Here is a 14683-nt window from a genome sequence, read left to right on the forward strand (position 1 = left end):
GAAATATAAGCATATGTAGAGAAGATACTATTTTAATTAATTTTGTGCCTTGAACACCTATTAACCTCAATACATTATTTTTTCGGTAATAGCTAATAATTTTTTTATACATGTGAGCACACATCTAAATAAGAAACAAAAAATATTTATACCACAGAGAGAATATGCCTTTTAATAGGAATTTAAAACTGAAGTTTTAACTGAAATCCCCCAATACAAAAAAGTATGAAATTTCAAGTTAGGTAACTATCATGAAGGAAATAATTCAAAGCCTATTCTGTAACTCAAATGCTCTTATTCACTTTAAGAATATAAAATAGTTGAGACAGAGGAGATTTGTGTAGGGATTTTACTGGGGAAAGTTGAGCTCACCAACTCCAGTGGGGAGGGCATGGAGGATGCTTCTTCAGCTCATGCCAGGGGGCTTCCATGGGCTTCCGTGGGATCATGTGAGAGCTTGGGATGTGTTTGTTCCCTGCAATGAGGGGATTCTGTAGAAATTGGGAAGCAGGTTGCCCAACTGTTTCTGTGGCAGAATCAAGAGGGAGAGAATGGCCTACAGGGCAAAGGATGTGTGAGTATTTTCCAAGGACCAGGTGAAGTCCCATGGGAGAGAAGGAGCTGGTTGGAGCCATCTTGAGTCCTGCCTAGGAGACCTTCTGCCAGAGGGTGAAAGGACTCCAGTAGGGAGAATACAACAGGGCTGAGGAAACAGGACCTGAGGGGGTGATTAGGAGTAGGCAGCTAAAAGAAAAGTTGCATTACCCACATTGTAGGGGTTGCAATTAGAGAAGCCCAGAAGCAACTCTCCAAAGAGACCCTGGAGAGCCAACCTTAAACACATATCAGTAGCTTCACGGGCCAGTGACCTGTGCAGACCTGTGCACAGAGACCTGTACTTTGTTTAATCCTCTGCTTTGCTGTCTTGAAATTCTTAATTATTTTGCAACAAGGGACCCAGCATTTCCATTTTGCACTGGGTCCTGTAAATCCTATGGGGGGTTCTGTGTGTCAGGCCAAGAGAGTGCAAAACTGGATAACAACATTACCAGCTGGATAAGAACTGTTTTGTCCTTCACCCAGAGACTGACTTGTGGGGGTAAGAGGAAAACGAGATGGAGAAATAGAGAAGCTGAGTTTGCCTGTTTTCCCCATACAGGTTTTCAGTCTAAAGAAGGCTTGAATTCTAAATCAAATTCAGTGTTTTGGTTAAAATCTAATTTCTGATTGAGATAGTGTTTGCAACTCAAAGTGGCCATAGTTCTATCTAGGAACTAAAGGTCGATAGAAAAATTCTGATACTGAATTTCCTCTTACCATAGAAAGCAAACTAGTATTATTTAATGAAATATTACAAATTCAACAGTTGAAGGACTTTGTAGTGGGTTAAAAAAAAGTCAGGTGTAGATCTGAAGCTTTCCAGTTGACTCAGAAAGTATTTTAATACTTTATTACTTCTTCATTAGTAGAAGAAGCTGTTTTAAAATCGATGGGGAAACTTTCTGGAACAGAACTGTATTTACATGAGATAACTGAGGAAGGAGTTGAGGTAATTATCTAGGTGAGGGTTGGAAATTTACTGTCATTATTTCACTGCTAGCTGTTGTATTAAGAAGTTCAGTGCTCACAGAGCAGGTTCTGAAACAGCTAGAAATGCACACCACCTCAGGAAGTTAAAATTATATCCCAAAATGAGGCTCTGGGATTAAAATATGTAGGTATTAGTATTATTGCATACCTCTATTCACCCGCAGTCCGAATAATAATATGTATGCTTGTTGCTTTGGAATCAGAACATGAATTCTAGGTCAATTCTCCACGAGCAGTTATTTAATTGTGGTAACTTTCTGTGACCCAAGTGTTCTGAAATACTAAATCTAATGTCCAGAGATTGCTTAAGTTGCTAACAGACTTAGCCATCTAAGAGAGAACATGACAATATGAATGAAAAATTTTTCATTCACACTCTAGTAACACAGCAGGAAAAAAAAGTCTGCCAATATAAAACAAGAGGGAGGTTTCCAGACAGCTTTAAGTATCCCCTTTGCACATGGCATCAGATTAGTGACATACCTGTTCTTCAGGTATTCTCATCTGTTACTAATACAGACCTATACCTTAAGAAAGATAGCTGTAAAAAAGAGAAAAGACAATTAGTATCGATAACTATTGCAACTTACTCTTCTGCTACTTATACCTGTATTTAAACTATGTTCTTTTGGAAATTGCTCTATTAATCTTCTAGAATATTCATTAATTACAGCTATAGACTTAGCATGGTTATTTCAGAAACCAACTGTGGCAGAGACTGCTGGCTGTTCATCAAACTAATTTCTTTTTCTTCCTGGGCTAGACTCCATTTCATGGGTTACCTTGTAGTTTGGTGGCTTGGGAGTGTTCTAGCCAGTGGAATGGGAATGGAAGTGATGTGCACAAAACCTCCCTTGAGTGATCCTCCATGTTTTGCCCCTTTCTGCCAGCTTGATGTTGTGATTATGTGTTGAACGCGTCAGAACTCTAACATGGAAGAAACTTTATTCTTATAAATGCTCAGAGGAGACTTGCCTGCCATTCTGAACTTTACATGGATGAGAAATACACTTCTATTGCTGTGTGCCAGGATAGACTTTTGTATTTATTTGTTGTACCAGCTAGTGTTAACAAATACATTCATGTTTATGGTAAAGGAATTTTAGCTTGCTAATCACTCACTATGTTTTAGATACTATCTAATATTTCATCACATTTAATTCTCATAATAAGCTGTTGAAGTAGTTGTAACCATCGTTGCACAAATGAGGAAATTAAAGCTTAGAAAAGTTAAGAAACTTGCCTGAGACCTAAATTCTGCAGAGGGAGGATTTGAACTCAGATCTCCAAGTCTCCAAAGTGTGTTCATGATCTTTCCAATAAGCCATCCCAAGAGGAGAGTATAGTATAAACTGCACATAGGACACAGAGTTATTTGCCCATTCATTCATTAATTTATCCAACAAACACATTTTGTGCATACTTTGTGTCATGTTCTGTTCTAGACACTGGAGACAAGATACGCTTGTTATAAAGGCAGAGAGGCAGTAACTTAATTTTTGTTACCTGATGTCCTGAAATTCTAAATGTGCCTTCTAGTTTAAGTTACACCCAAGAAATGGTGGACATACTAACAAATAGCTCTCAGTATCTAATTTACTCATTGGTAGTCAAGAAAAGTGAATGCTTTTCTTAAGCTGCATAAGTAACTACTACTGAGAGATACTAGCCTTAAGAATTTCTGGCTTAATAAAGAATGAGGGCTTTGTCTCCAAAATTTAGGAGGGACATTCCCATGGATAAACATGCTCCTGCTGCCCATATTATTGGAAAGTGATGACAACGAAGAGGAGATCTCTAGCATACACTGTGTATGGAGTACCATCATATCACAATTGGCAGATTCTGCAAAATTCATGATGGCACAGTCTAAGACAAAGAACAATGATACTTAAGTAAATAATAGTTCTATAATAAATAATTGTATAATAAAAACTGATATGCTTTTATTACAGAAATTGATGAAACTACTAGAGTAGAAGTACAAAACACAGAAGAAATAGAAGTTTACAACTTTTCAAATACACGAAGCCCAGAGTATATAATCCATTGTAGTTTATACAATATTTACTTTTAGGATTTAATCCAGTTAAGATTTAATACAATCTGATGAGATGGAGAAATATTTTGAGGCAGTATGGCTCATAAGACAAATTTGGTTCTCACAAATATGTTGATGTTAAAATTGGAAACAAATGAAAATTGCAGTTGATAAGAGATATCTGGTAATTCAGAATATCACCACTCTCAGAGTTAAGTATTTAAAAGAGCTTTTGAGACACTCTTTTTAGTGCTGGTGTCATAGTGACTATTTTCTTAAAAATAAAAAGTGGGTTGGGTTATTATAGAATAAAAATCTGACCCATTTTTGTTACTCCCAAGCAAGAAATCTGTAACGGAATAACTTTGCCAATAGGGGCTGTTAGAGGTCTGATAATTATGGTAATAAATTATATTTTATACACAGATAAACTAAATAGAATTAGGAGACAGTGTATATTTATTAATCAGTTCATGACGCGCTGGTAAATACGGAAGAAGGAGAAAAGCAGCAATTGAGGACTTTTACTCTCGGGTGGATTGTATATATTAAAATGGCAAATTTTGTTCTGAAACGGTCAGAGAAGTGCTTCCCTTACAAATGGAGAAAATCGACTTAAAAAGCACTTTCTTTTTTTATTAGGTTTCATATCCCTGTCCACAATCCCAATAGATGTGCATTTCATAAAAGGTGTGGACATAGATGTATAAATACAACTCCCTATATAAATACTAGGGATATAGTGTAAAAGAATGACTACCATCCCAATGTTGTCAGGACATGGTAAGAGTAGGAAGTGCGCGTCAGAAGGAATCACTCTTCTACAGAAAGAAGCTAAAAGCACTAACAAGAATCTTGCACTGGGAGAAATAACAGGTACCCCATCAAGGTTAGAGCCACGTGGTGAAATAATACGGTTTTTTCAAAGTGTTCCAGAAGCAACAATACATGGTGTCAGAAAAAGTAAACTTCTTTTATAACTTTATGGAGTATGATGTATAGTTAAAAAAAATGGCCATTTTGAAAAAAAAAAACCGTAGTGTTTCCATTGCAAATATCCTCAGAAGCCATGAACTTCAAAAGAAAGAAATGCTATCTATCTTCTTCGTAGTGAATGCAATACATCATGGCTTCCCCAAAGTCAATGAAAACTACTGTCTCTAAAAAGTGTGAAATTTTAAGGTTGAATTACGATGCTAATGCAAGCCGTACACTATGTGCGGTGATTGCTTACAGGAAGCCCAGGGAGGATGGCTCTTCCGAGAGAGGTGTTCTAGACTGGACGATAGGTCTCCTAGGAGTCAGGAACGGTGTCAGACTCTGGACTGACCTCTGAGGTGCAGAGGGGTGGGGTCGGTTCTCGCCCGGCTCCAAGCTTTCCGGGGCGCGCCCCCCCCAGGGCACCGCCCATCTCTGGGGCCTCAGGTCTGGGCCCCTCACGCGCCCGGCCTGACCTCCTTGGAGCTGCGGCGGGCGGGAGGAAAAGCCCCGGGCCCGGCTGCGCGCAGAAGGCAGAAGAGCCTCCCCTACCGGGCCTCGGGTGCCCGCAGCGCGCCACGAGGGCGCGGGGAAAACCCACAACTTCCCGCCCAGGAACGACGCCCCACTCCCGGCTTCGGCTGGCGGGGGGGGCGTGTTCTCGCGAGAGGAGAAGGGGCGCGGGCCGCCGCGGGCTTGGGGGCGCGGGGAAGCCCGCGGACGGGGACCCGCGGGGAGGGGGCAGAGGCGGCGGGCCGGCTGGGGACGCGGGGAAACAGCTCCCGCCAGTCGCCGTGCGCCAGTCCCTGACGTCAGGAGTTTTCCTCAAAGTCAACAACAAGCCTGCGGCGGCGGCGGCGGCGAGAGCTGATCAGCGGCGGCCCCATAGGGAGGAGGGGGCGGGGAGGCGGCGGCGGGCCCCCCAGCGGGGCGCAGCCCGAGAGGAGGCCGCAGACCCCCGACCTGCGCCAGGCCGCCAGGGCCCAGAGCCTCCACCCGCCGCCGCCTCGCCTCGCCGGCGCGACCCGGCCCCCGCCCGAGCGGAGTTTTCTGGTGATGAATTGAATTTGTAGCCGAGATCCGATTCCCACGTAGAGTCTCCGCCCCCTCCCCCCGCCGCCTCCCTCCTCCCGCCGCCGCCGCCGCCGCCGCCGCTGCCGCCGCCGCCGCCGCCTCCTCCGCCTCCTCCCGCTCCAGCTCCGCGGCCCGGCCGGCTCCCTCCCTCCCTCCCCTGCAGCCCGCCGCCTGCCCTCCCGCCGGCCACACCGGCCCCAGGGGGGCCAGAGGCTCTGCGGGGTGGGGGGAGGACAGGAGGGGAGGAGGAGGGAGGGGGACCCCCGAGTCGCCCCCTCTCCTCCCCCCGCCCCCCGGCTCCATCCTCCGCCGCCGCCCGAGCAGCTGCGGGGCCGCCGCCGCCGCCTTTGCAGGTAACAGCCACCGCCCCCCACTCTCGCCCTCTCCCCACCGCGTCGGTTCTCCCTCCGGGTCCCCCTCGGGCGGGTTGGCGGTGGGTGAATGAGGTGGGGGCGTCCGGCTTGTCATCGCGCCGGGGGCGTGGGCGGGGGCTGGGTCGCCGGGGGCTGGGGTTGGGATGCGGGTGCGGAGGCCGGGGATGCCCGGCGCGGACGGACCGCACCCCTCACTTTGCTGAGGGAAGCTGAGGCGGCGTTGCGCGGGGGTCGGGGAGGGTGTTCCTGGCCTAGCGATGCGGTCCGGGTCTGGGCCGCCCGGGCCCGGCGCCTCTGGTCTCTGCGCCACTCTCGATCCAGCCCGCTCACCCTCCTCGCCGGCCGGCGGCTAGGGGAGGGGGCCCGCTCGGCCTGGGGTGGCGGCGGGGTTATGTAACGCGGGGAGCGCCTGTGTCAGGGCGTTTGGGTGGGGGAGGGGGCTGTGTGCGCGTGGGTGGGGGAAGGCAGGGATGCGACGGCTCCCCGGGGTCTTGTTCTCCACACCGCCCCCCCCACCCCCACCCCGTCGCCGGCGCACAGGAAGAGACGGCCCTGGTGGGGTGGGGGTGTGTGGGAGGTGGGGAACGTGCTTGTCTGTGTTTTTAATAGTAGTGGGGTTTTGATCCGCTCCGGAGTTGTGTGCTAAGAATAGAAATGTACGGAAGATGCTGGCTTTGGCGGATCCAGTGATGCTGTCGCTGCTGGCGGCGGCGGCGGCGGCGGCGGCGGCGGCGGCGGCTCTGGCTGCAAGTAAACAAACCAGCCTCTTCCTCGTCCACCTTCTCCTGCGCATCGGTCTGCATCAGCCATGATGCTAGTGGGGCCCTTCCGAGCCCAAAGTTGAAGCGGAGCTGGTTGCTGTGTTCACCCTGACTCCTAGGCGGGGTCACCCCTTGTTTGGGATTTCCCGGGAATCTACAGTTAGGCTAGATTGAATTTCTTTGGGGCCCTGTTTTCAATACCGGTATTTACTGTTTATCTTCTGAAAGCAGAGGAAATGTTTACCCATAAGTCAAGGCTGGCATACTCACGTTTCTTCCACCAAAATAATGTTATGAAAATAAAACCAACACGTTTCACCAGTGTGGTAATTGGTTGAAAGCCCAGTAGTTTGTAATGGATAACGTTTCCAAGTAGAAATTCAACAGTGAAACACAGGTATCTATATTAATTACTGGTGTCAATGAAATGTTCACACTTTCTTAGTTCATCATGAAGCTAAAGAATGTGGAATAGTGACTTTTTTTGTAGTTAATACGTTGGCAACTGCCTCAAATCATCAATTTAGATATATGTTCCCTCTTTGGTAAAGCATGGTCATGTAATATCTTTTAGTGGACTGTAAATCATTAGACAACTACTGGGCTTTGTTTTTTATAGAAAGTCACTAAATTAGGTTATGCATTGTTGGAAAGTAGTTGAAAAAGCCAAAGGAGGAAGAATTCCATAAAGATGGTTTAGGGAACTGTCTTCAGAACTTGTCATGGCGAAATAAGTGTAAATGAATAGGAATATTACAGGAGGTGGTTGTCTAAAACGTGAAAACATCTTTTATTGGAATATCTACTTATTAGTATTAGTAGTTTTAAGGTATATGACAGGATGCACAATTATTTGCAAGATAGAAGTCAGGACTGTAGATTTTTTTTCCTTTGCCGATACATAGTCTTGACTTTGAAAGTTCACCGGTGAGATTGTATCTGAAGACCTGTTTTTTGTTTTTCTCACTAGGGTTTATCCCAATATCTTTGACTGGTTTGAGCTTTTAATTTTAAAGTGAGGGAAGTGCATATATCACACGAATGAGACAACATTGGAAGTTAGGTGAATGTAAAGTTTTAGTTTTATGTTTGTACCGTGTATTTGCAGTATGTAGTATGCTTTCTTAGAGTGTTTGAAAAATAATGTCTAAAGTAATTCTGCAAAAAATTTTTTGAAACTATTATTTGTATTCATTTTGTCTCCTACTTTTAGCCGTTCTGTAATGATTACTTTAGTGAATTGTTTTCCAACTTAAAATTAATTTTTACTTTGACTCTTAGTTTAAATTGTGTATGTCAGAATATTGCTTTGGATGTTTTTGTTTATGTAACTTAAATGGCTGTAAAATATTTTAAATAAGATTTCATTCATTCATTCATTCAACAAATATTAGAGTGCGAACTGTGTGGTAGGGACTGATTTGATTAAAAACTTTTACTGTTTACATTTCATCCAGAAGATCACTACTATTAGACAGTGAATTTGTTTTCATAATCACTGCAAATCTAAACATGTTTTCGTTAAACATATGGGACACATGTACTTAGCATAGAGTCTTGTGCAAAGTAAGGATTTAAGGTTTTTTAAACTCTAGCTTTCTATTTAAACATGAGACATTCTTACAAAAAATTCAATGGACATTTTCGACTACTTAGTTTTCTTTAAAAAGAGGAACTGGTTTTACAAATTAATTTTGTGGAAGTTTAGAATTTACTTAAACTTTGCATATTTTTATGAAAAGATGGCTATACTTTCTTTTGTTGTTATATCTTTTAGTACTATAATTCACCCTTGGGAAGATAAGGCAATTGTTAATGATGTGTTAATTGGATTTTTAGCATGATTTGATAGGATCTAGTCTTTATAGTGTGATTAAGTTTCAAGCACTAAAAAATATTTAACATAAGAATATATGACTAACATAAGATGCAAGACAGAAAAAGAAACCATTTCATTTTGACCAAATCAGTCATGTAATTTGACTTGCATTTTTATTTTTAAGTTAATATAAATTAATGCACATGATTAATTTTTGTAGATTTGTGTTAGATTATTTAAATTATTTAAAATTTCTCTGTTTTTTACTCCAGGTTTCAGAGTGCGCATCAGAATTCTAAATGTTCGTTTCGTACACCATGTACTTTTCTGTAGTTGCCTGAATCATCTGTTGTTAACTTACATGCTTTATCATGGCCTTTTATGTATGATAGAGCTACATTCAATTTACAGTTAATGCTAGCCAGTGCCTGATGAGCGCTTGCATGTGCCAGGTACTGTTATATGTGCTTAACATGTATAAATGCATTTAATCTTCACAGTAGCCTGTTACACTTTTGAAAGTGATTTTCACAGGAGAAAATACTTTTTCTGGCATTGTAAAAATTTGTTTCATTTTAACTTTAGTAATTTTGAAACACTTTTTCTTTCAGTGTTTGTCCTAGCCTGTTTGTACCTGCTATTAGAATTCACAATGACGATGCTAAATTTCAGTAAACCTGTACAGTATAATTTCCACAGAAATCAAGATAATATAGTAAAACATATTGACTGATCCGTAACTTTTTTTTTCATTTCATTTCTTTCAAATGCTGAATTAAATGCCACAGATGTTTACATGTTTTATTGTAGCACCATAGTCTTTGAACATGTTAGATGTAAACATTTCCTTTGCCAGGAAATCTTCAAATAGTAGTCGATAGGTAAATTAGTGTATGCTTCTTGACCTGTAGATTTGTTTTTTAGTTCTTTTCAATACTCTGTTTATATTTATTTGTCACCAGTTACAGATATTTCACACTTTTAAATGGGTATATTTTGCTAATATTCAGAGGGAAAAGTAAAAAAAAAATATTGGAAGAAATCACTGGGAGATTTTCAAATGAGAATTTTTCTTCTCTATGTTAATTGAAAAAGCCTCTGACTATATTTGGGAGTCTAGGGGATGAGAGGGGGAGGAAGATGGTATTTTTGCCAGTAGTGGAATTTAGTCCAAATTTTGTCTGAGTGGAATTGATGTTTGAATGTTTTATCTTCTCAACTATATATTAACCTTTTGAGGACAGGAACTGTGTATAATCAGGATACTATCACTTAAGATGCCATCTATAAGTGAAATAGACACTCAGTAGCTTTAAACTTGAAGAACCATAAATAAGAGCTATTTAGAGTTCATCTAATGCTATACTTTTATTTTTATGGCTAAGGAAACTGAGTCACAGAGAATTAAAGGACCTTATACAGCATTAGTCTGGGCCGGGCAGAGTTGGGAATAGGGACCCAAGTTTCTTGTCCTGTCCTGTGCTCTTTCTAATGCACCATTGAATGAACTTTGTTACAGGATTCCATACCTACTGGTTAACTTTCAGTTTAATCAGGAGTAAAATCTGTCAGGCTGATTAATGGCATTTTTGTGTGTGTGGATTCTTTTTGTTTTATAATCAGGGAGGTCCCCGAGTCAGATTTTAGAAGGATTTTACAGGTGTATTGGAAAAATGTGGCCAACTGTGCAACTAAGATTGTTTTAGTAGCAACCCTCAACCTGTCCATGTGTTGTTACATAAGTGCTTTCAAATAGAGACAAGCCACATTTTACATGAGAAATGTAGGGGTGAATTTGTCAGGAGCTTGTTCAGTGGTTTAGGTGAGCCAGAGGAATCCAATAAGCATTTTCTTAGTTGTTTCAAATTAGAATATTAAATATATCACCCAGCATGAGTTGCTTTTTTTTTTACTCGATTAATAATGGATGTGTTGGTTGAAATGGCATGCAAATGCCCTAAACAGGGGTAGGGAAGAGCGGGGGGGAATGCTTTATGGTTTTGTATGCATATTTCAAAGTTTATAAAGCTGATTTTTAAGAATTGGCAATTTAGAATAACTGATATTTTGTGTGAAATTTAGAAATCTTTCCTTTGCTTATTCAGGTATTTTCCCATAGTGTGAAACAGTGAAGATATCTATATAGAAAGAGTTGAAAGAAAATCCACAAACTGTATTGTAGTATGAAGAGAGGAATGGTATCCAAAGTATATAGTTAGTATGGTTCACTTCCCTATATGATATGTTTTTAGCAGGATAACAACTCTTAAAAGGACAGACAGGCTTAGAGTTATTTGAAGTGGAGATCAGGTTACCTTGAATTTCCCTTCCACTCCACTATTTTTCCTTTCCCTCAAATCCTTTTAAAAGTTTCATTAGCCTTATGCATTTATTATGGCATACATTAGTTTCACCTATTTCTTGAAATCAGTAAATATCATAGAATTACACCATGGTTACCCTTGACCATTTGTTTTTCAAAGTAGCAACTTTCTATTGTATTTGGATATCAGTTCATTACTTTAGTTTGGCTAGTGTATCTAAAGTATATAAAAAATGTGGGTGCAGAACAAGTATATTCTGCATAGTATTAATTATAGCCAAATGTATAGTAGTTTATAGAAGGTTGTATTATAGATTTGTATCATGGCTTTTAACTTAGAAATTAACATACAGGAAATTATTAACCTATGAATTTTGCTCTTTATAAAATAGAATTGCTGGGGGTGCTTTTTAACTTTATGTCAACTTTTAGTCTTCTATTATAATTTCGTTTGTGATACAGTACTTATATTTAATTTTTAATTTATTTGAAAACATGCTTTACTGGACTTCTGAAATATAATTTGTTACAGAAAATAATGTTCAGAACTATTCACAAATGTACATGTTTTTGAGAGCTCATATTGTGTTATTTTGTAGAAAGCACAACAAACTGATAGAAGAAGTAGTTACTTGTCACTAACTTGTTATGGTAACTGTGAGGAAATGTCGTCATTATTGATTGGTTACGGTCTTCTTAGGTTCAAAATTGTAGATGTGATAGCTACTGCACAAATTTGTTTTAGAGTTAAATGAGAATATGTATGTGAAAGCACTTTGATAACAAATTATTATAGGTTTGGAAAAGATTTTTGAAATACTTAGTTTTGCTTGCCCCCTGTATACTCAATTATGGTTCTTGTCACAGAGTAGATAATCAATACATCTTTATTGACTGAATGAACATATATGTGTGTGTGTGTATATATATATATGTATATAACGTTTTCTTGCATGAATGATATTTTAAACAGACGTTTGAAGAACTTTATTGCTTAAAATTGAATGGTTGGCTGCTGTAAGTAAACAGATATCTTTTAAAAATTCTTAAAAGTATCATGAAGAAAATACCCTATTCTTTCCCTTTTTCCTCTCATAATGGATAATTTTGGGCAGTGTTGATGCTTGATTTGTTTGGGAATTGAAACTTGACCATCTCAACAAAAAGAGTCAAAAAAATGTCGAGAAAAAAGGATAATTTTAATGTGTGTTAGGCCTTAAAACTAATGGAGGTCTATAGGAAACATACTTTAATGAATAGGGAAGAATATTTATTTCAACTTTAATTATTTTTTTGTAGGTGCTTCCATAATGTTTAAGTTCAGGTTTGTTTTTACCATGGCTTCATACCATTCTCTGTCGACTTACAGTATTAATTTGCTTCGTTTTTATTAGGTATCTAAAGCTGCATCTTTGTTCTTTCATTGATCCATTCATTCATTTATTCCATATTTGTTGAGCGTCTCTTATGTGCCAGGCAGCATTAAATTGCTTTACTAAATAATAATGCTATTGAATGAGGTAAAAGATGTGAAAATGTTTTGTAAATGTAAAATGACATTCAAATGTAATTATTATCATTATCAAATTCTCAGATAATTTTGTATGAAGATACTTTTATTGTAACTGCTTTGTGTAAATTATAAGTTGAATCTACTAAGAATTTTGTATTAAATTTTTTATAAGAATGGGAAAAATTAGATTACCCTGCAATGAATGTTTAACGCAATAGGTTTAAAAGAAAAATAAACCAAATTTTCTTTCTTACAGCTCATTGGATAGAACACATTTCTAAAGAAGTTAGGACTGTAGGACTCTACTTTAGGAAGCAGATTACATGCCTAAAGTACAGCCCATCGTTTAGCAGATTAGTGTTTTTAATAACATGGAAGACTGAGTGGGAGAGCGTATTTGACTTGGTGCAAGAGTGTTGCCACTGTAGGAAAAGTAGATCAAAGAATATAGTTTACTGCTTGAGAGTCGATAGCATTGGTTCTATACTAAAGACATCGTTTATTTCTAGCTTATTGGTCATAATCCTAGAGTAGTATACCTTTGAACGTCTTTTAAATTGTGTTCAAATAATGTATCATTTTAGCCAGAGGTGACCCAGAGCAGTTTTAAAGCTGAAAATTATGAATATGGGTGGAATTTGGTAACATTTTAAGATGCAAAATGGATAAAGCCATCTCTGTAGTACCTGGCTCACTGCCCTGTTGAAGATGATAAATTTGTCCTGTTGATTTAATATACATTTAAAAAGTTTAAATGTATAGGCACTGATAAACATCTTTATCTAAAAAACTAGTTTTTGGAAACAGTTTCTTTATAAAAAAAACAGAATTCATTGATTTTGGGTTGATCTGAATATTTCAATATATTGTTTTGTCCTGAAGAGGCAGTGCTAGTGGAAAGTGTGTACCTGTTTTTTGTGGTCTTGATTCTCTTATAAATTAGCTGTATGATGTTGGGCAAGTCACTTATCTGTCTTGACTTCTGTTTCTTCAACAGTAAAATGAGGGTCCCTTCTAGCTTTTAAGATTCTATCAATGAAATGTCCACTTAGAAAAAAATAGAACCAATTTGAAAATACTTTTGTTTTTCTAGTGTTTTATATAAGGGTATTATAATACAAATTATTTTAATAGGAAAATATTCTATATATGTTTATTGGATGTATATTATTTTTTGATTATTACTAAGTGTTGGTCGCTGATCTCTTCCCTTTCCAATCCCAAGGATATTAAGATACGAATTTTCATTTACCCAGAGTATACAATTTTATAGTCAGAAACCAAGAATGGCTTAATAGATGTGAGGCCTCTTGCTGTAAGTACTACCAAAGAGAAGGTCTACGAGCAGTTCTTCTAAAGACATCATTTTGCACTAGTGTCCCTAATATTTAACTCCCTTATACAGTTGACTCTTGACCAGTACTGGAGTGGGTTGCTTCCCTCACCCCAACCCCAGTGTCAAAAATCTGCTTACTGCTACCTCTGTCTCAAAAACAAAGGAATTGATAAATGACTTATCCGAGGGCAGGAAACTGAAACAGTTTGGATAAAATAAGGATTCAAACTTTAGTTCTTTTGATTCTACATATTGTGGTCTCTAATTGAACACAAACTTCTCCCCGCAGTTAGTTTAAAGCTCTGTAAAATGAAAATGCAGGTACTGTATTTATTGAAAAAAAAAAAACCATGTATAAATGGACCTGCACAGTTCAAACCCATGTTATTCAAGGGTTAATTGTAATTATTTATGTTGTATAAAGAGTTAACCCTTTCAGTTATCTAGCTTCATATTAAGTAGCCAGTTGACCATGTTGAGTTCTACAGGAAGTTACATAAATCAAATTAAAATGATGTTTTGATTCTTTACTGAAAGCTTTTTTGTTTTTGTTTTTTGCCTGTTTTTAATGGTGAAATGGGTCTTGTCTTGAATTATGTGGCCATTTCCTATGGCTGTTTTTCACAGTGTGTTCCCCTGGATTTCAATACATGTTACTAAAGGAAAAAAAAAAAGCCCTGTGTGTTCAAGTAAGTTTAGGATTTGCTGAGATAAATAAGTTTATACATTATATATTTTGTACCTTTAATATGGTAATAGTGTTGTTTCAATAGAAAGGCATGGTTTATAGTATTTTGCAAACTTACTTGACCAAATAATTTTTTTTTCTAACCCTGTTTTTCTTATTTTTCTGGAATTTCTCTTTGTATTCTGT

The sequence above is a fragment of the Hyperoodon ampullatus genome, assembly GCF_949752795.1.
Source record: "Hyperoodon ampullatus genome assembly, chromosome: 2".
In the NCBI taxonomy this organism is placed as follows: Eukaryota; Metazoa; Chordata; class Mammalia; order Artiodactyla; family Ziphiidae; genus Hyperoodon; species Hyperoodon ampullatus.